Source organism: Miniopterus natalensis, chromosome 20 (assembly GCF_054644295.1).
Source record: "Miniopterus natalensis isolate mMinNat1 chromosome 20, mMinNat1.hap1, whole genome shotgun sequence".
Classification (NCBI taxonomy): Eukaryota; Metazoa; Chordata; class Mammalia; order Chiroptera; family Miniopteridae; genus Miniopterus; species Miniopterus natalensis.
In genome coordinates, this window is record NC_142100.1 from 16,921,802 (window position 1) to 16,947,551 (window position 25,750).

Sequence of the window (25,750 nt, forward strand, 5' to 3'; positions counted from 1 at the left end):
AATTTTATTTACTTTCATAGAATCTTTTGTGCTGATTTTTAATTTTAATGTAATATTTTATTGACTCAGGGCAGTTATTAATACCTCAATAGTCTATGCTTTGGCAAAATGTAGAATGGCTTTATTGAGTTGGTACACTAGTGAATGGCTTCCATTTTATGCTTTGGAAGTATGCTTTCTATGCCCAAGTTTAATTCTTTTCCTGTATGTTTGAGATTTGAATTTTTTCATTCAGCTTTTTGATAGGATACATTCTAGTTATTTAGTAGTTTTTGGACATATTTTTATTTTTGCAGAGATGCTTTAGATCAGGGGTGGGGAACATCTGGCCTGAGGGCCATATATGGCCCGAAAAATCTTTTGGTCTGGCCCTGCCAAGATAACCAAAGTTCCAGCCATCACATTAGGGGTGAGTTAATTAAATGTTTGACCAAATATAGCAGGCTCATTTTTAAATTGATAATTTTATATGGCTGGAGAATGATGTTGTAAATATCCAAATGGCCCTTGGTAGAAAAAAGGTTCCCCACCTCTGTTTTAGATGGAGTAAGATAATCATTTTTCTTTCCTTTGATTTAATTATTCCCTGTCAGTAACTGCTTATTTTCAGAATGGTTTTTAATCAGAGAAACTTCTTTTTCTAATAAATTATTGCAATTATCTGTATTCCCTTGAATAGTTTAAGGATTGCGTTCTCTTTGTTTTGTAAATATATCTAATTTTCAGTGTGCCTATTTACTGCCTAACCCCCAGTTTATTTTAGAAGTGACTTTTTAAGCTTTGATTGAAATGTTTGAGATATTTTTTATTGAATGCAAAACCATTTGGTCCCATTCTTGGATTTCTGTTGGGTTAACAAAGGTTAATGGCTATTTTCTAGAGATTTAAAAAAGATTCTTACTGTCTTAATGATATGTGACAGTCATATTACTTTATACTTCAACTCTGGTAGGTATTTTTGGCCTCATTTAGTGGAATTTCCAGTATTGCCACTGCCTCAAGAACTGTTTAGTATTTTGTAATTCCCTAATGGAGTTCTTTTATCACTATAGTCATTGAAAATGAAACAAAATCTTTTTAAAAAAATGGTTACATGACAACATTTGGGAGTTAGAATGCTGCTTTCAAAGGACAGACCTGGGTTCAAATTCTTTTTCTTCTATTAATGACAATATGGCTTTGGGTAAATCTCTTGAACCTCTCTAGGGTTCGATAAATGAGATAATACCTATCTTGTAAGGTTTTTAAAGAGTTAGATAATTTGTTACTTGTACATAGTAGGTGTTTGGTATATAATAGCTATGCTTGTGACTGTTTAAAAAAATTTGATTAATTAGTAAATTGTTCTAGCATGGATTGGCATGTATCTTCTCTCTCTTTTTTTTTTAAAGCCTGTGGTTCACTTATCAATTAAGTTAAGGTGATTGATAGTGTTGTTCATGTCTTCTATGTCTTTACTGACTTTTTTTTTCCTAGTTATTTCATCAGTTCCTGGAATAAGAAATTAAAATCTCTAGCTAAGATTTTGGAATTGGCTGTTTATCCATCCCTTTAATATTGTCAATTTTTGCTTCATGTTTTTTGAAGCTCTATTATTAACATATATACTTTTATTATTATGTCCTGATGAATTGATCCTTTTATCATGATGCAAGATCCTTTTATATCTCTGGTAGCTATACATAGATATATTTAACTTATCCTCACCCAAGGATGTTTTTTTTGTATTGCTCTTTAGAGAGCTTGGGGCTGGGGGAGGAGAAACATCGATGTGAGAGAGACCATCAGCTGGTTGCTTCCCTCACATACCCGGACCAGGGGCAGGGATCAAACCGGCAACCCAGATATGTGACCTTGATCAGGAATTGAACCCATGACCCTTCATTATGCAGGTCAATGCTCTAACCACTGAGCAATACCGGCCAGGGCTCAACTTCCAACATTTTAATCACTGAAAATTCCTAAATTCCAAAATTTCTGCTAGCATCACTTTATCTGGACTATTTTTAGTCTTTTTTCACAACTACTTTCCTCATTTATGCTGATAACTTCATCTTCACTAAGTTCTTCTGACTGAATCTCTCATATGGTGTGTCAGCATTTCCACTGTCAGCTATTATGTAACTTCTTTTACATTTGATTTGACTTTGACCTTCAGCATTATAATTTTTTATTTTTTTTGCTGCATTCATCTTTATTGGTCAATTATCTCTTTCAAAAATCAATTTTTATAAAATGGGTTTATCACTGAGCTGAATAACAGATGTGCAGTGACCAATCACCGACAGACTTTAAAACAAGTGTTGTGATTGGTCACTAATCATGATGCACATCTGTTAATTACAAAATGATTGTGTACTGAAGAGCTAGCAGCAGAGTTTGTACTTTATGTGTTTATTCACAGTTAATATACTATGGTAACTGAAATTTGAACTGAGTTATTAGGGAGCAGGTGTTATTTAACTCTGGTAACTGAAATTCATGTATATTGAAACAAGATACATGCCAAGCGAAGGCTGCTGGTTCTTTGGAGTTGCACCTAGGTTTTTTCCCCCCCTTACATGTTACTTTGCCTCTATAAGCCTTAGTTTTCCCATTTGTAGACTGGATTAACATTATAAGCCTTGAATGGTTGTATTGAGGATTTAATAAAATAATTTTAGGTACTTAGCACTGTTTTTCATATACAGGTTACTTAATACATGATGCTCATTAATGATAATGATCATCATGATATTAGTAATTTTTCTGTATTTATACACACATAATTTTTAGTCAGACTTCCCAGTCTTTGAGAAATTTTCTTCCCCTTATAATAATTTCAGTAATCTTCTGAATCCTTTTAATTTTTGCTGATCACTGTAAAAAGTATGGTGCTAGAATGAATAAAATATTTCATTAATATATATCTGTTGCAGAGAGAAGAGGAATGATTATATTTATTTATTTATTTATTTTTAAAAGAATAGTTTGTTGTTTTCTAGGGAGAGAGGAAGAGAGAGACAAGAGAAACATCGACGTGAGAGCATAACGTTGATCACTGCCTCCTGCACACCCCAGTTGGGGATTGAGCCCACAACCCGGGCATGTGCCCTCACTGGGAATCGAACCAACAACCTTTCAGTGCACTGGATGATGCTCAACTAACTGAGCCACACTAGCGAGGGTGGAATAATTATTACTTTTTTTACCTCATATATAGTACATATACTCTTGAGAATAACTTATCAGATTCTATTGCTCTTTCATATGTGGCTATATTTCATTTATTCAATTCAGTAAATATCTGTTAGGTATTTGCTATAGGTAAGCATAATTCTGCTACTGTCTTCTCTGGTAACAGTATTTAATTGGTTTTTAAAAAATTAAGCATATTGACTTTTTGTTCATTGTTTTTGTGTTCTACCTCTTCTCCATGATTTAGGGAAAAATGGGAATGTATTGATGATTTGTATTTGTATCTGCTAGCTTTTTTCTGTAACAAATCACTCCAAAACTTGGTCACTTAAAGTAACAACCATTTATTTAGCTTAAGATTCTGTATGTCACTCAGGTGGTTCTTCTGGTCTGGGTTGACCCATCTGATTTCTTCTGGACGTGCTCATGTGTTTGAGGTCAGCTAGAGGTTTGACTGGTGGTTGGATCATCTAAGGCAGTTTCAGTCACATTTCTGACAGTTGATACGCTGTTGGCTAGTGGAACAGCAGCAGCTGGGCCACATGTGTCTTTTATCATCAGCAGGTTTTCCTGGGCATATGACAGTTGTAGGATTCCAAGAACTGCAAGAGAGTGGAAGCACCAATGCCTAAGCATTTTTTGAGTCTGTATCACATTTGTTATTGTCTCATTGGCTAGAGCATATCACATGGCCAAGCTCAGAACCACTATAGGAGGGGATTACCCAAGGGCATATTGAAGGGAAGAATTTGTGGTCATCTTTGTAGTTTACCTCAGTATTCTTCGTCAGTTCATATACATAGTATGGTACATATTCACGTACTATCATTTCTAGAAGATAGCTCTTTTTAGTTGTATCTATTTCAGTTTGACATTTTTTACCCTTTATTTTTCTGTTCTGAAATTTTCTTGAATCACATCTTTTCAGACAAGTCAGTTGTGAAGTAGTTACTATCATTTTAGTGTGAATTATGAGTTACAGAAATAGTTATATTCTTCTAGGGTACCATAAGAGGAGAAACCCAAAGGAATGGTAGATTTTCATATGGTATAACACCATAGAAGGAAAGATTTCACAGGGGGACTTTCCCATAAATTTTAAAGCACACAATAAATACCTCTCTTCATGGATATAAAGCTCTTCCCATGTTCTCATTCATTGATTCTTCCTGATGACAGAATTCTGTCATCGGGTATAATACTTGATGACAGAGTATTATACCTTATTTGTCAGGTATTATACCTGATGACAGAGTTATATATAAGAAAAAAATAAAAAAAAGTCTTGGCTGCATGTTTTATTTTGGCTTACCTATATTATAATAGTAACAAAATATAATAGCTCTTATCGAATGCTTATTTATTGAAGGATCACCTGAATCCTTTTATTTGTGATAGCAGTTTTATATTCACAATAATCTTATGGAGTAGATATTATTATTATTCCAACTTTACAATAGAGAACACTTATACTTGGTGAGAGATTAAATAAGTTGTCCAGGACATCCAGCAAGAAACTGGGAGAGTTGGACTTTAACTAGGTCTGTCTAATTCTAAAGAATTTTTCCTGTCCTAGCCAGGTGGCTCAGTTGGTTGGAGTGTCATCCCATATACCAAAAAGTTAAGGTTGTGTGTTTGATTCCCGGTCAGGACACCATACCTAGTTTGTGGGTTGGATCCCCTGTTGGGGTGCATACGGGGGCAGCTGGTTGATGTTTCTGTCACATCAATGTTTCTCTCAATCTCTCTCTCTTTCTCTCCTCCTCCCTCCCTCTCTCACTCAAATCAATACAAGATATCCTCAGGTCAGGATTAAAAAAACACGGAATTTTTCCTTAATCAGAATACTATACTGAACAAAGGAATTCAATAATTAAGAAATCTTAAGAGTTCAGAATTCTTTAAAGTTTTAACACTGACATCTCTATATGATGAGACGATTTAATTTCAGTTTCCTATTATATAAACCAAAGTCTGAGTTGCAGCTTATTTACCTTTTGTCATTACAGGTAAACAAAGTGTTTTAAATGCCTTGGAGCTTAACAGAAATGCACAAAATAATGTTTTTAAGCTGCATATTTGTAGATAATCTTAATAGTGTGCATTCCTTACACACTTTTTCGGTATATGTACTTTTCACAATTTCAATTCATTCCTTCAACAAGAAATGAATTTATTTATTGTGCATTTCTAAGTGCTAGGGCCTGTTCTAAACCTTAGTGATTCAGCAAAGAGCAAGGTGGAATAAAGTTACAAATAATATTCCAGTGAGGAAAAGCAGAAGATAAAGTTATAAATACATAGGAAAACTGAAAAGTGATAAGTGTTCTGAAGACAATTTAAAACAGACTAAAGGGAAGAATAATAATAAGAGAATAACAGAGTTAGAAGAGAGTTTATGGGAGGAGAGGATTTAGTTGAGACCTGAAAGAACAAAATGAAGATCTGGGCAAAGTGCATTGTAGGCAGAATTAACAGCTAGTTTGAACTTGGCTAATTGAAGAAAATATCCCAGAGGCCAGTGGAGCACATTGAGTAAGTGAAAAGAAGATGGTAGGAGATGAGATTGTTGAGGAGGGCAGGAGCCAGTTATGTAGTGCCTTTTAAGCCACTGTAAGCAGATAATATTTTATTCAAAGACTGATGGGATATCATTGGAAGATTTTAACTAGAGGGATGACATGTTTAATATATGGTCAATCTAGTTAAAGGTTATGAGTATGTTTAATTTCCACTGATCCTCATTACAATCATCTGTTATAGGTGGTGCTGTCTCTGTTTCATAGGTAAGATGACATTCAGGGAAATTTTAGTTTGCACAGAGTTAGAGAGTAAGAAAAAATCAGGATTAGAAACTATTTACGTGACTCCACATTTTCTTAACATCTCTGCCTTATGACATTAAAATAAAAGTTATAAGTCAAGTACTAAATTTGTAATAAATACTTACAATAAAGTTCACTATCTTTCTTATTTAATTCTTTTGCATAATTTTATTCTTGTTTTTAAGGTGGTGAGAATTTAGTTATTCAGAAGTTTCTATAGACAGTTGGGGGGATAAGCAGGAAAGGGGAATTTTTATATGCAGGAATGTGATGCTTCCCTTAAATTTAAGTGAAACTCTATATTCTACCATGAGCAAAATTCATCACAGCCAGCTGTTACTTCTTTTAATATTACAAATTGAATTACCAAAACAAGTATTATTACCAATTTATCTTTGGGAGTAAATGGTTTCTTGTTATTAATATAGATGATCGTGTCTTAAATACATGATTTTACGATAGGCTTATTATTTGTATGCCTTTGAAACTGTTTCAGGTGTTTTGGGTCAATCTATTAATTGTACATGCACATCCACATATAATTTTTTAATTTCAAAATTATATTCTTAATTCCTTTTGGAAAAATCTCAAACAATAAAAATTATATTCCTTTCATTTACTGCTCACCCCTTTCCCCACCCCCCATTCTAGTCTTAGAGTTAACTGTTTTTGTCCAATCTGAGTATTTTTAAAAATTTATCTTGCTTGGCTGGGCGTGGCTCAGCAGTTGAGCATCGACCTAGGATGCAGGCAATCGGGGTTCGATTCCCGGTCAGGGCACATGCCCAGGCTGCGGGCTCGATCCCCAGTTGGGGGCGTGCAGGAGGCAGCTGATCAATGACTCTCTCATCATTGACGTTTCTCTCTCTCTCCCTCCCTCTCTTTTCCTCTCTCTGAAATCAATAAAGACATATTAAAATATATATATATAAAATAAAAATAAAAATTTATCTTCATTGTTGAAAGTATTATAGATGTTCCTCTTTTTTTTAACCTGAGTATTTTTTGAGACCTACAACTCTACACAAATGTACATATGTGCTCACACACATACCTATGTACTTTTTAAACAAAAAGGATACTTTTTAAATGTTATATTTGTAGTGTGTTTATTTTTCTTTGTTAATTTATATGCCTATTTTTATTAGCTATATAATAGTCCATATTATGAATATGCCAGTATAATATTTTTGATTTAGGGAGAAGATAAAAATCTATAATAAGAGATGAGGTAAAAGTGGTTGAAAGGTTTCTATCTTTTTGGGTACATGTATGGAAGCACAAAGTAGTCTTTGTTTCTTTGTTATTCAAGAAAAGACTACAGAGACGACAACAAAAGTACATTTTCTAGTTGGCCACCATTTGATTGGTAGCTTTCCCTATTTGATGTTGATGTGAGTCTCTCTTAAGCTCACTGGTCATTGCTTACTTATTTATACATTTAGTTTTTATTTTACTGTTGTTGATTTGAGATGAAAATCACAGTTTTTTACTGAGAGGAATTTTTCTCATAAATGTGAGCCTGAGGTAATGCAGAGTCTACAGCATCTCCTTGGAAACCAGGCTTTTGTGGGGTAGAACCAACTACTTTGAGTTGGGTGCTTTGTCTTTAGGAAATGATTCAGGAAGTCTGGCAAGAAGAGAAATCTTGTTGTAAACGAAATTCAGGAAATGGGAGCTCAGTTATTTAAATTCTCAGTCATAATTCATTTTAAGAATGTTCTAATGACCAAGTTATAAACATGGTAAGTAACAACTTTCACTTTCAGCTCTAAGATGATACGTATTTATCACTAAGGAATGTGAATGCATTGTTTTAAATGAAGTACAAGTTTTGTTGTCATTTATACTTGAAAGTTGATTAAATTGTAGAGATACTCTTTGTGGGTGATATTATTTAAAGTGTATTAGGACATTCAACTTTTAAAGGTTTCTATTTGTCTTGTCTCTTGTAATAAAAGTTTGATGGCATTTTTTTATGTTAATGAAAAGAGAAAATGATTCTAGAGATTTACAGTCATTTCATAAAAGAATTTTTCAGTAGTCTCAAAAACTTTCAGATTAGAAGTTATGAAAGCAATTTCAGAAGACAGTGACAAAAAAATAGTTTTTCCAAAAAATAGTAGATGACCAGCTTACCTAAATAAAATTAATCTTTTTTGGAAATTGAAGTATCACTACTACCAAAATTGGAACATTCTTCTTATATTTGTATTATTATAGCAACACTGGAAATCTTTGAGTAAATCTAGTCATTGATTAAATTTAGTGATATTTTTCATATAGGAGATTAGCTTATATTTCAGAAATGTTAATTATAATGTTTTAGTTTTGAAGAGGGCTTTTAAAAGAATTATTGTTACATTATATATTCTAAAAGTTACCTGTAGATAACTTTCTAGGATTTTTATATTACCTTCATTTGAATTCTCTGGAAGGAGTACCTTTTGGTTTAATTTAAGGAAAAAATTTTTTTTTCTTGTTAATTGAAGTCTATAGACTTTTAAGAACTGAAGTTAGAATTAATTGCCTCATGTGCTTATTAGTTTAAATAAGTTTTGAGATATATTGTACACTGTTGTCAAAGCATTTTATTTTTAATTTGATTTTAAAATAATTTTGTGTTTGTTTAGGTATATCTTTTAAAATATACTACACTCCATTGTCAAAGTATCTGTAAATTTTATTTACTTACATGTTTTTATTTTTAAAGTCCTCACCTGAGGATATGTTTTTATTGATTTAGGGGGGGAGAGAGAGAGAGAGAGAAACATTGATTTGAGAGAGAAACATCGATCCTTTGCCTCTCGTATGAACCCTGACGGGGGATTGAACCTGCAACCTTCTGGTGCACAAGAGGATGCTCCAAACAACTGAGCCGCCCTTCCAGGGCTATTTTTAATTTTGGAATAATGTGAAACATAGAGAAAAGTTGTGAGATTATTTCAAAGGACTCCTGAATATCCTGCATCTAGATTCCCCCAATAGTTAATAATTTTACCATATTTGGCCCGGCCATCATGGCTCAGTGGTTGAGCATTGACCTAGGATCCAGGAGATCATGGTTCGATTCCCTGTCAGGGTTTTAGGCTCGATCCCCAGCAGGGGGTGTGCAGGAGGCAGCTGATCAATGACTCTCCCATCGTTGATGTTTTTCTCTCTCTCCCTCTCCCTCTCTCCCTCCCTCTCTCTCTCTCTCCGTTTCTCTCTCTGAAATCAATAAAAACATATTTAAAGAAAGTAAATATTTTACCATGTTTGGCTTATAATATACTGCACATCAAATAAATTGTTATTTTCTGAACCATTTGAGAGTAAGAGCAGACATGATGTCCCATCACCCCTAAATCCTTCAGTATGTATTGAGAATACTCTGATATATAACCGCAGCATAACCATTAAATTCAAGACATTAATGTTGATACAATACTGCTATTTAATCCACAGATCCTATTCAAATTTCAACGATTGTCCCAGTGATATTCTTTATAGGCACTCTTTCCTTTCTGGTCCAGGATAAAGTACCTGGCAAGAAATATATTAGGAGTCTGTTCAGATAGATAGACTATAGTATCAGGTCAGTACCACCTACTCATATTACAAATAACTTACTTGATTGACTTGATTTTTTCCACTCTTTGGTTCTTGATTGTCAGTTCCTTGGTTTGTGCCCTTAGTTTTGATCACTAAAATAATATATTCCTTATACTTTGTTCTGGACTGTCAGCCTTTGCCCATACTCCCTATTTTGTTCCCTTATCATAATAATATGTAAGGGATAAGTAATATTTTTGTGCTTTTGTCTACCATGCCAGGTCCTCATGTAAGGTGCCTCTTCTTTGTAGAAGTTGGACACAATGTGAAAATCTTGACATTCAGAATAATTTCATGTGTCACAGCCAGCATTAGGACTATATAAAGCTGAACAGAGCTACACACCTAGAACTGCATGTGTGTGTATGCGTGTGTGTGTCTCGATTACATTCTGTGAATCTTGAGGTAGGCAGAATGTTAGATCATTGTGGATAGAATATTTACTGCTTGAGAATTAAATAGCTGATATTATTATGATACAGATTTTCATCAGTTTCTAAAAGTTGGAGATCTATTTCCTGTAAGTTAATTATGATTCTAATCATTCAATGGATGTTTTAATGATATTTGAAAATAGGAATTTAAAAAGTTGGCCAGCATTTAAATAGTAGGTTTTCCCAGTTTGGCAGTTAAATATAATTACCAAATGACCTGGCAATTCTACTTCTAGGTATACCCAAGAGAAATGAAAACATGTCTACACAAAGACTTGTACAAGAATATTCATAGCAGCGTTATTTATATTAGCCAAGAAGTGGAAACAACTTAAATGACCATCAGCTAATGAATGGATGAATAAAGTGAATATCCCTATAATGGAATATTATTCAGCCATAATAAGAAACGAAGTACTGATACATGCTACAACATCGATGAATGCTACAACATCGATGAAACTTGAAAACATTCTGCTAAGGTGTAAAATCATTGTCACAAAAGACCACATATTATATAACTCCATTCATGTGAAATGTCCAGAATAGGTAAATCCATAGACAGAATCCATGGATTGGTGGTTTCCTAGAACTGGGAGAGCTGGGGGGAAATTGGGAGTGATTGCTAATAGTTGCTTTTTGGAGTGGTAAAAGTGTTCTAAAATTAATTGTGGTGATGGTTGCATGCACAACTCAGTGAATATACTAAAAACCATTGAACTGTACACTTAAATGGGTGAATTTTATGGTATGTTAATTGTATCCCAGTAAAGTTATTTTAAATAAGCAAAACAAAAAAAGCCCTAAAAAATAAAAAAAAAATTAATAGGTTTCTGAGATCAGACAAGATCTGGCGCTTTCAGGATGGTATGGCCGTAGACAACGTTAATAGGTTTTTCAAGGAGAAGTTAGATTAAAAGGTGGCACAAACTTCTGATTAAAAGTCATTATTTTTCTTGCCCTGGCTGGTTTGGCTCAGTGGTTAGAGTGTTGGCCCTCAGACTGAAGGATCCCGGGTTCCATTCCCACCAAGGGCACGTACCTTGGTTGTAGGCTCGATCCCTGGCCCTGGTTGGGGTGCGTGCAGGAGGCAACCAGTTGATATATCTCTCTCATATCGATATTTCCCTCTCTCTTTCTCTCTCTCCCTTCCACTCTGAAAAGCAATGGAAAAAGTATCGTCGGGTGAAGATGAAAAAAAGTCATAATTTTTGTCAATGATAAAACAAAGTTAGGTTTAAAGTCAGTTTGAGTAAAGAATTTGTGTTATCTGAGAAGCAGTGATTTGGTTTCTGGAAAGTATTGAGAAAGGGAAATATTTTCAGTGCAATTGACTCAGAGTACATGCATGAGGAATCTTTTATAAATATCCATGTGACCATGCCATGCATTAAGAGCTACAAATTGTTGAATAAAGTGCACCTTGCATTTGGCTTTTTAATTTCCCAGACTTGTGCGCCCTCTTGTGTTTAACTTACAGTTGAGACTATTCTACATTATGTGGCTTTTAGTAGTTTGATGGGTTGGGTAAGTATATGTGCATTTCTGAAAGAGAGTAAAAATTTTCAAGTATAATGATAAATATTATAAGAGGAAAGAATGTTAAGTGCTTTCCTGGTTCTGTTCCCTACATTTACTTTACCATACTCCACATCAGATTTTATTCTTTTAAATAATGTATTATTGAGGTATATGTCCTTAAACATAATTTTTAAAAAGGCTAAGAAAATTTAATTATACTGTCATTTTTATTATAAGCTCTAGCTGGTAGCTCAGTTGGTTAGAGCATTGTCCTGATACACCAAGGTTGGAGGTTTTATCTCTGATCAGGGTACAAATAAGAAGCAACCAGTGAATGCATAAATAAGTGGAACAACAAATTGATGTCTTTCTCTCTGCCTCTCAAAAAATCAATAAATTTTTAATATGTTTTTATTGACTTCAGAGAGAGGAAGGAAGAGGGAGAGAGAGATAGAAACATCAATGATGAGATTGATTCATTGATCGGCTGCCTCCTACACGTCTGCTGCTGGGGATCGAGCCCCCAACCCGGGCATGTGCCCTCACTGGGAACCAAACCAAGATCTCCTGGATCATAGGTTGGTGCTCAACACTGAGCCACACTGGCCAGGCAATACATTTTTTGTTTTAAATTTCTGTTATTATAAAAATACATTAAAAAGGTAGAGAAGTTTAATACATTACATGTTCAGAAACCTGCTCCTACAGTGAACAAATGATGATAGTTTCTCTGCAATGACTATTTGTGGGGTTAAATTAACTGAATCTTGGTGTTATAGCTTGCTATTTGCCTGGAGGCTTCTGCAGCACTTGTATCATCTCATGTGAAATATAAACCTGCTCTGAAGTTTTAGGCTGTTGCTATATTTTGTTCAGTTAATGTGGTGAGAAGTAGATTTGATTTTAAATGTATATTAATTATTTCATTCTGGTTTCTCTGGTATTAGGAAGAGATTTGTTTTGTTTAATGACATTTCCATAATTTTACTCAGGAACGTCCTCTCCAGATGTCTGTCTGGCACTCATCATAAGCTGTATTAGGAGATATCTTAGGCCTTGCAAAATTAATAAGTCATTAGCATAAGATCCTAGTATAGTCATTTGTAATGTACAGGTTTTAATGCAGGAGCTCTTCAATTTCTTCAAGTAATGACTGTCAAAATCTAATTATTCTAACTTCTATTAAAATGTTAGTAGACACTGCTATTTTATATTTTAGTCTGAAGATTTAATTATAAAATAACTTCACTAAAAAGAATTTAATTAAAACAGAAAGGTTCCCAAACCAATAGCATAGTAATTTTCTTTTCTCAGTATTAATTTTCCTTTTAGTGCTACCTACTATGCAAATGTAGCAATTCAAATTGGCAAGTACTTATTATGTAACTTTAAATAACTTCCTATCTCACTTAGATTAAAATTCTTATCATGGCCCAGGAACATCCTGATCTGGCCCCTGCCTACCTCTTGGAATTCATCTTTTATCACTCACTCATTGGCCCACTGTACTCTACCCACAGTCCCCCCCCCCCCCCCCCGTTCCTCAATTATTTGCTTTTCTTGTCCACTTTGAGTCTTTTGCATTTGCCACCTGGAATTGTCTATCTTTTCCACGTATAGTTATGGCTGGTTCTTCCTTACATTCAAATATCAGCTTGAATATCACTGCTTAATCTAATGTAACTACTTAACCATCCATAGTCACATTGCCCTATTTTAATTTTCTCTGTAGCTTTTCTTTCTACCTGATAGTTTTGTATTTCAATGTTGGTGTTTTGTTTTTTTTTCATTATCTGCTTTGCCTACTAGAATGTATGCTCCATGAGAACAGGGGGAGGGAGCTTGACCTTCTTTTTCACCACTGTATTCCCTGTGTTCAGAACAGTGCCTGACTTGTAGTAAATGTTTAATAGTTGGACCAATGACTGAATGATTTGTTGTTGTTTCTTGCTTTGTGCTAGAGACTGTGCCAAGTCCTGTGGAAGATGGATAGTTAAATAACTATAATATAAAAATGTTAAGTCTTATCATAGAGGGATGTATAAAATGCTCTGGGCCACAGATAAAAGAGTGAGTAATTTCTCTTAGAGGTAGGTCATGGGGTATGAGAGTTGAATTAATGTATTAGTGCTTCATAGTTCACATGAAGCCATTCTGCAGCACTTTGCTGATTAGTAACTGACTAGTTCTTGAATTTCTAATACTTCATGTAACCTTGTTTTTTACTTTTCTTTAAAAAGATGGTGGTTATATTGACCTCAAGAATGCTGTAAAGATTAATTGTTTAATGTTGGCTAAGTGCTTTGAAAATGCAAAATGCTATATAGCCCTGATGTTCTTAATCATATTAACAACCACTTTCTATAATTAAATTTTATTATATAATTTGTTCCTAATTATTCAGATAGAAATAAATATGACACTTTTTAAGAGAGATTATTTAGGAAACGCCTACTGTTATTTGACATGGACCTTTTTTTAAAAATGTTTTAATTTATTTTTATTGTTAAAAGTATTACAAATGTTCCCCTTTGCCCCCATTGATCCCCTCCACCCTGCCCCCCCCCAGGCCTTTATCACACTATTGTCTGTGTGACATGTACCTTTTTGCATTGTGTTTTTAGTAGAAAATAATATCTGTATTTTCTGTGTACACCAATGATTTTCAGAAGAGTAGTAATGTTCTATAACCCCCAGGAGGCAGTAGTATACTAAGAAGATTATGTGCTTGGGCAAGCTTAAACAGCAGTGCAAGTCTGTTAGTGATTAGTGACTTGATTTAACATGCAGAGACTTCCCTTCTCACTGATCAGATACTGAAGGTTTCAAGAGATATTTTAACTTTCCTTTTCCCATAGTATTGTGTTCTCTTGTGTTTAAGAGTTTTTATTCTTCAAAGAGAGGATTCTATCTATTTCAGGTCTTAGAGTATAATGATATCTAGGGATTATTTTATATATATATATATAGGGGTATCTCACTTTATACTATATTGTACTATCTTATGCTATGTTATAGATTTTTTTTCTAAAAATAATGAACAGATTGGAAAATTAATAAATTGAATCTTACTTTAAACTTATTTTGGCAATGAGTTTCAGCCTTTGTTTCTGCCGTGAAGTACTATGGGATAAGATACACTTAAATTCTAACAGTGGCTTGCTGCTTCAGTGATTCTCAATTTATGGCAATTTTTTTCCCAGATCTTAGAGAACTTCATGTTTCCTTATCTAATTAAAGAGTTCTACTTCAGAGAGTTAGGGTTAGCCATCTTCAAAGAAATTGGATGAGTGGACATCAAAAGGAATGTTATTCTTAATATTTTACCCTGCGTCCCATTTATCCTTAAGGGTTTTTTGTTTTGTTTTGTTTTTTTGTATTAGCATACCACAACAGTATTCTCTAAAGTGTGAAAATTAAAAATTTTTTTAACAGTGAAGCAGTTGGACATTTACAGGTTCTTTGTGAGAGTCCCTCTGTTTGCTCCCATAATACTCTATCCTTATCCCTACACTAGGTACTGACTAATCACACTGTGTTTTAGCTGTTAGTTTTGTCTGTATCCCTAGACTGTGAGCTTCCTGAGGGCAGGGACTTTGTCTTTGTTCACTTACGTGCTCCAGGCCCAGTTTGCTGCCTGGCACATAGTACGTGCTCAACAAATATTCTAGATGAATGCTGGATTTGTGTAGACTTGAGATATTTTATTTTATTTTAATCCTCACCCGAGGGTATTTTTTCCATTGCTTTTCAGAGAGAGTAGAAGGGGGAGAGAGAGCGAAACATCGATATGAGAGAGATACATTAATTGGTTGCCTCCCGGATGGGCCCCGATGGGGGCCAGGGATCCAGTCTGCAACCAAGGTATGTGCCCTTGGTGGGAATTGAACCCAGGACCTATCAGCCTGTGGGCCGATGCTCTAACCCTGAGTCAAACTGGCTAGGGCAACTTGAGATATTTTAAATAAAAATACTTAATGCAGAAACAGAAAGATGCCACTTACAAAGGTTTTCTGCTGTAGAGGGTGTATGGGAGTTGTATTAATAATGCATTTTGCCCAGCCGGGCGTGGCTCAGCAGTTGAGTGGCGACCTAGGATCCAGGCGATCGGGCTTTGATTCCCGGTCAGGGCACATGCCCGGGTTGCAGGCTCGATCAATGACTCTCATCATTGATGTTTCTCTCTCTCTCTCTCCCTCTCCTTTCCTCTCTCTGAAATCAATAAAGATATATTAAAAAAAAAAAATAGTGTATTTTGTTAGTGAAATTTTAGGAAATTCTGATTGGGAATACTGATTTCAGAGCTTCTTCAGGAAGCACCAAAGGACACTTAAAACTGGTTTTAGTCCTCTGTGACAAAGATATAGGTGCTGACAGGTAGATATTAAGGGTCTTTTTTAATATACCATTTCATAAATTCATCAAAATCACTTTGAAGCTTTGAACTTTAGTTCTACTCAATATACTCTCAATATTATGTATAGACCAAAAACTTGCAGTGGGTTATGGTCCATTTTGGATAAGATTCATATTTTTATTTTCTTAGGACAATAGCTTGAAGCTGTCATTTGCAAGGCTTGTCATTATTTGCAGGGCCAGTAGATCTTATAATCTACATGTTAGGCTAGATTGAACAAAAAAGAATAGGGCCTTATGGCTCTTAGCGGTTGTAGTCCATTATACTTCCTGTGTTGTAGCCACTTGGGATACATCTGTAAACCAAAAGAAAAACTGAGATGGAGCTTTTAATGGGCAAGAGAGAAATAAACACTAATAAAAAATATATATGGTACATTAGAAAGTGATAAGTGCTGTAAAAAACAAAAAGAAGCAAAGCAAAGGTAGTGTTGATAAGATAGGTGGGAATGAGGGTAGGTTTTATGCAAAACATAATATTTACGCAAAGAGGTAAAGGAAATGAGGAAGTTAACCATGAAGTTATCTGGAGGAAGAGCCTTCTAAGCAGAGGGAACAGCTAAAGCAACGGCCCCTTCGCAGGAGGGCACTTGTCTCATTTGAAGAAGGAATTTCACATGGCTAGAACAGAATGAACAAAGGGGAAAGTAATAGGACATTAGGGAGCCCAGATCATGTAGGTCATTGTAAGCCATTATAAGAACTCTGGTTTTTACTTGGGAAATGTGGAGCCATTAGAGAGTTTTGAGCAAGGAAATGATAATCTAACTTACCTTTTAAGAATATTATCCTGGTGCTTTGCTGAGATTGAACTGTGGTAGGGTAAGAATAAGGGCACAGAGACCTGTTAGGAGGCCATTGCAGTAATCCATGTGAGAATTGATGCTGCTAGTGTGGAGATAGTGATGTATATGCAGGTATATCCAGGTTCTGGATTCATTTCAGAATAGTACCAACAGTATTTTCTGACAGTTTGGAGGAAGTAAAGGATGATTTCAAGGTATTTTGCCTTAGCAACTGCAAGGATAGTTTTGCCATCAACTGAGATGGAGAAGGTTATGGTTGGAGTTAAATGGGGAAGATCAGGAGTTCAGTTTCGGACATGTTAAGTTTAAAATACCCAAAAGTCATCCAAGTGAAATGTTGAGTAGACAGTCAAATATGTGTCTGGAGTTTTAGAGGGAGGTATGAATTGGAAATATAAATTTGTCTTTGAAACTATGATACTAGGTGTAATTACTGAGGGAATGAAGGTAGAAAAGAGAAGAGGTCTAAGGACTGAATCTGGAGGTGCTCTACTATTCATAGGTCAGGGAGAAGACAAACAACAAGCTAAGGAGGTTGAGGAGGAGTGATGAGTGATGGAAGAATAAACGAGAGTGTGGCAACTTGGAAGCCATAGTATACCTCATTGGTCCATTATCATTGGGCATGAGCATAATCAAGATACTGAAAATTTATATATCAAAAGATGCTTTGTGACTGTATTGTTTCTGAAAGTAGTGGGTTTACTTTAAGTGGGCATGGAAGTTACTGAAAGCATTTTATAAATGTCCTTTAATTGAAAATTAAAGTAAATAATAATTTCTATAATTGTTTTGGAAAGGTTCATTGATCCTGCTAATTTATTGCATAAGCAAATATTTTGCATCATTGCTGAAGATTTTAGGAGTTCTTGCAGATTTGCTCTAAATTTTTCATGGGGAAGATTACTGAGGCCCCTTGTAAGATTTAGAATTTGGAAGATGCCCATGAGATCAAATAGGAAGTTATGGGAACCTTTTTAAGTTTCCTGTTTTTTTAATAATTTAGTTAGGGATAATTGCAGGAAGTTGCCAAAACCCCATAGACTCCGTAAAACTGTATTTACATATAACAGTCCCTTTTAGGAAAAGTGTCACTAAGAATGTACACCAAGATCATTTAGATAAACTAGAGGAGACTGGTAGTTTTATCTTTTAGGACTTAGGAATGCTTGAGGTAAGAATTGGAGGGTCTCATTTCAGAATACCTTAATGCTACTTTATTTTCCTTAAGTGGTAAAGGAGAAATGAAGAAGAAACTAAGAAGGCTTGAGCATAGTATATACATAAGTTCAGTATGATGCTCAATGAAAGATGCATAGTTTTTTTCCCTCTAGGATCTGAAAACATGAGGTTGATTGTATAAATATATCTCAAATTACTTGTGAAATGTTACTTTAAAAAATTATTTACTTAGGGTTTCGAGTCTTCAGAATAAGAAAAAGGTAATTTCATAGTATGAATGAACAGGTTTTCATGAGCCTTGGCAGCAGTATGTAGACCTTGGGTTTAGGCATTCCCAGCACTTTGTAAAGTTAGGAGTAAAGATGTAAAAGTCCATCTAAAATAGATGCTTTTTCAATGGCTCTTGGATAGAATGAAGTTTGGCCTAGTACCTTGCCTGCTCATGGTTGTTGAGGGTCTTCAAGTTCAAGAAGGTATTTCATTTTTTGTATTATTGTGCTAATCTCAGATCTGTTGGTATTTGTGCTGGATGCTAGGGAAGCAGAGAGAAATGAACTTGGATCCTTCCTTAAAGGAACTAAGAATCTAGTTGGTGAGATACACATAAAGCTATACTTTTTCTAGTTCAACTGTTCTCTTTTTTTTTAAAATTTAGTTCTTTTTTTTAAATTTTATTTTTGTTTAAAATATTACAGATGTCCCTTTTTTCTCCCCAATGACCCATTCCACCCTGTCCCATCCCCCTCCCCAGTGCCTCTCCCCACCATTGTCCGTGTCCTTGGGTTGTGCATTTATGCATATAAATTCCTTGGTTACTCTCTCCCCCTCCACCCATCCACCCTCCTCCATCCCTCTGACATTTGTCAGTCTGATCTATGCTTCCATGTCACTGAATTTATTCCGTTCATCAGTTTATTAAGTTCTTTAGATTTGACATATAAGCGAGATCATGTGATGTTTGTCTTTCTCTGCCTGGCTTATTTCACTTAGCATAATTTTCTCCAGGTCCATCCATACTGTCCCAGAGGGTATGAGATCCTTCTTCTTTACAGCTGCATGGTAGTCCATGGTGTAAATATCCCACAGCTTTTTTATCCACTCATCTACTGATGGGCACTTGGGCTGTTTCCAGATCTTAGCTATTATAAACTGCGCTGCTATGAACATAGGGGTGCATATATTCTTTCTAATTAGTGTTTCAGGATTCTTAGGATATATTTCTAGAAGTGGGGTCACTGGTTCAAAAGGCAGCTCCATTTTTAATTTTTTGAGGAACCTTCATACTGTTTTCCATAGTGGCTGCACCAGTCTGCATTCCCACCAGCAGTGTACTAGGGTTCCCCTTTCTCCACATCCTCGCCAGCATGAGTCTTTTGTTCAACTGTTGTCATTTTTAAAAAGGCTTTTTCCATGAGTCTTTTACATGTTAATCATAGTAATTTTAAATTCCCTATGTGTTAGTTCCAGTATGTGTACTGATTCTGTTGATTGCATTGTCTCTTGACAGTGTGTTATCTTTTTTGTTTCTTTCTGTGTCTCATATGTTCTGGTTGAAGACAGACATCTTGTGTAGAACAGTAGAGACTGAAGTCAGTAGTATTTATGCCTGGAAATAGTTATGCTTTTTCTTCTCCCCTCTTCCTCTTCCTCTTCCTCTTCCTCTTCCTCTTCCTCTTCCTCTTCCTCCTTCTTCTCCTCCTCTTTTTAGAATTTTTAAAATTGATTTTTAGAGAGAGAGGGAAGGAGAGAGAGAAACAGATGTGAGAGTGAGCTACCTCCTGCACTCCCCCTACCGGGATTGATCCAGAAACTTGGGCATGTGCACTGCTGGGAATCGAACTGGCAACCTTTCAGTGGTCATGCCTCTTTCTTTGCTTGGTCTTTGTTGTAGGAGTTGTGTCAGGTTAGTCAGAAGCTGAACTGAGTTTGGGTTTGTTGTTGCTATTCTTATCCTCAGTCTAAAACAGGCTTCATATTCATCTAGTGTTACCTTGTGCTCAGGGTGAGGGCAGGTTTACCAGAGTTTATTTTCTCAAAGTCTGATCCACTCTCAACTTCTCTTTGTACCTGCCTCTCAGAGAGGGCCTCTTTCCACATTCTTGCCTTCCCCCCAGCAGATCTGCCATTATTTATTCAGTTCCTCCCAACTTGGTATTGGGGGCCAGGGAAGTGGTGTTTTCTGTTGTTCTGGTTCAGCCTCAGCCTTAGTGCTGTGTTGGGTCCCTTCTTGATGTTCCTTACCCAAGTTCCCTCAGAGGTAGGAAGTGATCTGGACCTAGAACATTTTTCTGTTTCTTCCCTTGCCTCAGATCTTTTTATGATCCCCTTTCTCAGCTTCAATCAGCTTATGACTTTTGTTCTGTAGGGGAGAAAGATTCTGATAGAGCTTCAGGGCTTTCCTTGGAGCAGCTGCTTTCCTCTTCTGAACGTGCACCACATAGGAGTCCTTCTCTGGTTTCTCACACTGTTCCACACTTTCTCATACTAGGTAAGGTCTCTAGGGAACAGAGTGTAAGTGGTTGCAAATTCCCCTTGCTCTGTGGCTCCCAGGGGCTCTCTACTCTCATGGTTGACCATACTTGGCTTTTAGCAATCTGTTAAAAATTTTAGCTGATCCCCCCCGCCCCCCCACTGTGTGTATTGCTCCTGATATCTGCTCCAGGCAAGCAAGTGCTTGTCTCCTGTTTCTCCTTGGAGGCATCTGTTTCTTTAGATTTCAGGGTCATTGGTTGGCCTACAACCTTAGCTCTCTAATAGTTTCTACAGAAAAGTTATATTTGTTTAGATTATCCACTTTTATTCTTGTTGTAAGAGTCGGAGCAACTCTATTTCCAGCATTCTACATCCTAAATGGAACCCAGAAATTATTTATGCTGTTGTAAAATTAAGTTTTGTTTTTTCTATCATAGCCAACTTTAAGTGACATTTAAAGATAAATTAGATTCTCTTTAATTAATTTAAAGATAAATTAGCTCTAGTGATTAATGACAGAAAGTATAATGCCTTATTATTGAAGTTGATAGCTATATACTTATTTTAAATTATATCTTATTCTTAGTAACATCATGTTTTTATAAGTGGATTTTATACTTTAGGGAAAATCACTGATAGTTTAGAAAATTTTAAATTATTTGACTTTGAAGTTTACTTAAATTAGGAGGATTCTTTTACAGTTTAGAATTCAAGATAATAGTTCTGAAAGGTCTTTACAAAAAATTTAAATTGTGGTACAAATGCATGGTTTTAGGATTAATTATAAAATTATCATTAAACACATTTAGTTTCTCATAATTTGCAATAATAAGTCCAATGAAAGGTGATGCTTCATACCTTTGTGTTATTTATGAAAAAATATAACTATGTTAAGTATATTTTATTACAAGAAAAAATTGGAAAAATATAGCTGAAAATTATATAAGTATCAAATTTGATCTCACATAAGAAAACATTGGTTTAAGCACTTTCTATTTACGCTTTTAATATGTCTGGTACCCCACATTATTAGCTATACATCAATATTCAAGGACTGATGATAAAAGAGAAGTACCCTTTCTAGTCTCAGGTCCATTCCTCTCTTTCTTTCCATTGTTGGTAGGCCAAACTCTCATTTTTAAACTTTTACTCTTCTCACACAAGGTCTTACTTTCTGCTTTGAAGAGAAAATAGAGATCATTAGGTTTCAGTTTGATCTATCTCTTGTCATTCCTAAACTCCTTGTATTATAAACATGTGTACATTCACAGTTTCTTGATTTCTATCTTTATATCTCAAAGATATAAAGATCCTGTTCTCATCTCAGATTAATATCTCTTGCCTAGACTCTGAGTTCCATTTCTACCTGTCTTCTCTAGAGCCTTGTCCCATCAATTACTTTATTACTTCCTTATAATTTTATTCTTTCCACAGATCTCTTACTGCTTTAACTTTATGTTTTCTCATCAATCCTACATTGACCTTTTAAAGAATGAATTTTGGCCCAAAAAAGATCCTAGTTTTATAATCCCAGCCCTACTAGAGTGTAACTGAGCAGGACACTTAGCCTCTGTGAGGCTTAATTTCTATAAAATGGAGATGAGGTTTACTACAAGTTTGTTTTGAGGATTAAGTAAACTGGAGTAATCAATATGAAGCTCCCTCCTTCAAATCCTAGCATATGATAGCTTCTTCATGATGTTTGTTCCCCACTGCCTTCTTTCTTCCTTCAGAGTCAGACTTCTTTTTTTTCTTCTTTTGATGACCAGCAGCATCTGTTTATTGGACAACTGCATGTTTTTTCCTAATAGGTACATCCTGTTGCTTTATTCAGGTGTTTGTACATTCTAGCCAGGTAGGGGAGAGGAGGGAAACGACAGTGAAAGACACATATATTGCAGGGGAAGGAACTATATACCGTTTTTCTTTATTTTTTGGTTAAAGAAAAACTACATAATATTGCACTCATAAGTAAGAGTGGGATACGAAACTTGATTGTTGTGGATGTGCACTTATGTCTCTCTTCTCATCTCATATATACAGTGTAGGGGGCTGCTGCTGGTGGATGACAGCAGCCCTCAGAGTAAAAACAAGGGTCAGGAAGGTAAAAGTATTAACAAAAGGAAGCTCAGGAAGGTGGCTTCTGGAGGCGCAGCCAGCTGCTCAGTAGAAGAAGACTGTGTACAGGAAGGTCCAGCTGCTCTTCTCCTTAAACTGCAGTGGCTCATCGACCTTGTTTTCCATGTCCTCATTGTGCTGAATGTCCTGGAAGAGCTCACAGCGGAGGTATATGCCCCCATGGCGGCCTCTTTGTGGTTTTCGTGGATGCCAGTGTTGATCACGTGCACTGGCTGGCAGGTCTCCTGCTCTCTGGAATTCAAATCTTCCACCAACTGGTCCTACACTCTGTCTTTTCAGGTGAGGATCAGGTCAAACAGGTCTTTGCTGTTCTGGAACCTTTCTGGCCAGGGCTTGATTTGCTTATTTCTGTCCAACATGTGCAAAATGCTGTTCTGCGTGTAGAATTATTTGTCTTTCCTAAGGAGATCACTGTACATCTGATCATACACAGTTTTGAAATCATAAACATTGGGCTTGTCGGGTGCTGATCCTGGAGGCTTCATGTGTGTCCCTTTTCCAAAGGACTGGACACTGAATCTTTGTTTGCTGAGGATATTGTGCACCTCCATGCTCTGGTTATGGTTGCTTGAGCAGACCACTGCTACCTACAACTGTGACAGTGGCATGGTGGCGGCCACATGGTCCACACTCTCCCACCCAGAGCCAGACTTCTTCAAAAAATGGTCTATATTTGTAGGCTTTATTTCCAATGAGGTTTACAACCCCACTGCTGTACTATAACTTCTCACTCTGATATTAATCAGTGATCTCCTAATCTAGTGAACACTTTTCAGATCTTCAGCATTTGCTTTCTCTTTCGAACCCCTAAAATTATACTCCCACAAAACAACCAGAGAAAGCTTTCTAAAGTATAAATGCAACCTTTTAGTAACTCTCATCATCTGCAGGGTAGAGTATTTTCGGGAGGAAAAAAAGCACTCTTGCTCTAGATCTGCATTGCCTAATAGGGTAGGTTACTAGTCATATGTGGTGATTTAAATTTAAATTCAAGTTAATTACAATTAAATCAAATATAAAAAGTCAGTTTCTTAGTCACACTAGCCACATTTGAAGTGTTCAGTAGCCACATGTGACTAATAGCTATAATAGCATATTAGTCAGCATAGATATAGAATATTCTCATTGTCACATAAAGTTCTATTAGATAGTTTGGATCAAATTCAAGATATTTTTAAAAAAGGAGGACAGATTGGCATTATACCAGACCTAGCTGGGCAAGGGAAGCAGAAGAGATATTTACAGAGTCAAGGTTCCTTGAAATTAGTAATACTTGGAAAGATTAGATAGCAGGACTGATGGTGGTATCAGGAGAAGCAGGAGCTATTTCTTTCATTATGCAGGACTATGGATAAAGAATAAAAGGAATTACATTGCTTAAATGAGAGAAAGAAATGGAAAACTGCTTGAAATCTTGCTTTTTGCATCTGGTTCAGCATTTATCACTGAAGGAAAAAAATGATGTGTATTTTTATTTTTAAGAGAAAAAAATAGATGATTGAGAAACAGTTTCTTGGGATTTTAACCTTTTGATAAATGAAACCTCAAACCTGATACTAATCCGTAGGCTTTTTTGGTTTAAAGGAATTTTGCAAGAATATAAGCCGAAAGAGATATTTTTATTCTCATATTTTGTTAATAGTCATCTCTAGTCTTTAGATTTATTTTCTGTTCAGCTCATAGTCAAGAATTCTGTGACTGTTTTACTCCCATCTGTATAAGTTATTAATGCTGTGATTTTTTTAAAGCTCCTGGATATTAATGTTTTAAGTTTCTGAACTTCCACAAGACAGGATCCATACTGAAGGAGGCAGCTGTAAAATGCAGATGCTGACAAGCAGAAAACAAAGAGATTTTCACAAGGAATTATGGGTATTTAATGTAACTCTTTAGTTCACAGTTCAATAAAACTGGGTTGTTTCTGTAGTACTGCATTCTGTATTAATCTTCTGCTGTATTGCACAGCTAATGTTAAGGGCGACAGAAGTGTTACATTTGCCATCTTCCTATCCTGCATGTTAGCTTTCAGTCCTCAAAAGGCAGGAATTCTCCTGTCCCAGCACAATTTAATCCTCTTCAAGTAGTTTGTACACATTTGTAACTTTTACTGAATTATTGATGAGGAAACTTCAGCTTTTATTTTCTCATGCTTGTGAAAGTAAAAGTCACAAGTGAAACTGACTTTATATTTACACTTGCTTCATTTCCTATTTATGTCCTCCAAAAAATGATTTTGTAAAATAAGAATAATGAAGTGGTATAGAGGAAGAAAAGGAGAAGAGGTGGATAAAGGGCAGTCACTGAGATCACTAGGCAGCAGGCTGTGAGAAATGTAACATTTCTCACTTGTGTCGTCATGTAACTATGGAAGAACCACCATAGAGCCTAACCTGGTATTTATTTTTAATCAAGTCCAGCTGTTGGTCATGTGAATATACTCTTTCCTTTGGGTGTTAAGGGTGTGTTTTCTCCTTTCGTGTGGTATCTTAAACGGCTACTTACATATCACCTGAAATGTACTTGTGCTGTTAGGAGCCTCTATTACACTGGTCACTTTTCTTTATGAATCATAAGTAAAATGTTCATCCCAAGTTGAGTAAAAAAACTTTAGAACAAAGAATGTGACTTGACCACATAAGTATTTTTTTTTTTTTTTTTTTATGAATAGAGCTCTTGTTTTTAATTTGATGAGCAGGGAACTTTCCAGCTCTAACCCTCTCTTTACAATCTGTCTTTAATTTGTGAAAAAGATGCATTCCAATTTTTCAGACATAAAACTGTTTAATGGATTTTTTTGGATTCACTAGTTCTCTAGTCATGTTAGGTTATCCTGAAATCCAGCATATGCTATTGCATGGATTTCAATCTCCTTTTCACATTTACATTTACTATTTGATATTAAAAAAGAATTAGATGGCATCTCACCTTAGTCCTCCTTAAATAATGCACAGTTGCAGCTGTTAGACTGTTTTTATAGTGCTGTTACCAACTAGGTCTTCCCTGTAACAAATATAAAAGCATTTTCAACATCTTGGATCCTTTAATTCATTTTACTTACCCTCTGTGAGACATAATCTAAGTGTATTTTTGTTGCTCTGTGTTTAAGCATGGAATCTTTTATTCTACTGTATCTTCTTGATGGCACTAAAACAAAAATATCTTTTTCCTCTGTTTTATGGGGTCT

General features: G+C 35.5%; 1 protein-coding gene and 1 pseudogene across 3 annotated transcripts in view; one reads left to right on the top strand and one right to left on the bottom strand.

Moving 5' to 3' along the window:
* Positions 1-25,750, top strand: part of TTC28 (tetratricopeptide repeat domain 28) — a 463,353-nt gene that overhangs the window by 19,781 nt on the left and 417,822 nt on the right. The gene's annotated exons all lie outside the window — the stretch shown is intronic.
* Positions 22,591-23,174, bottom strand: LOC107526214 (RNA polymerase II subunit A C-terminal domain phosphatase SSU72 pseudogene; annotated as a pseudogene).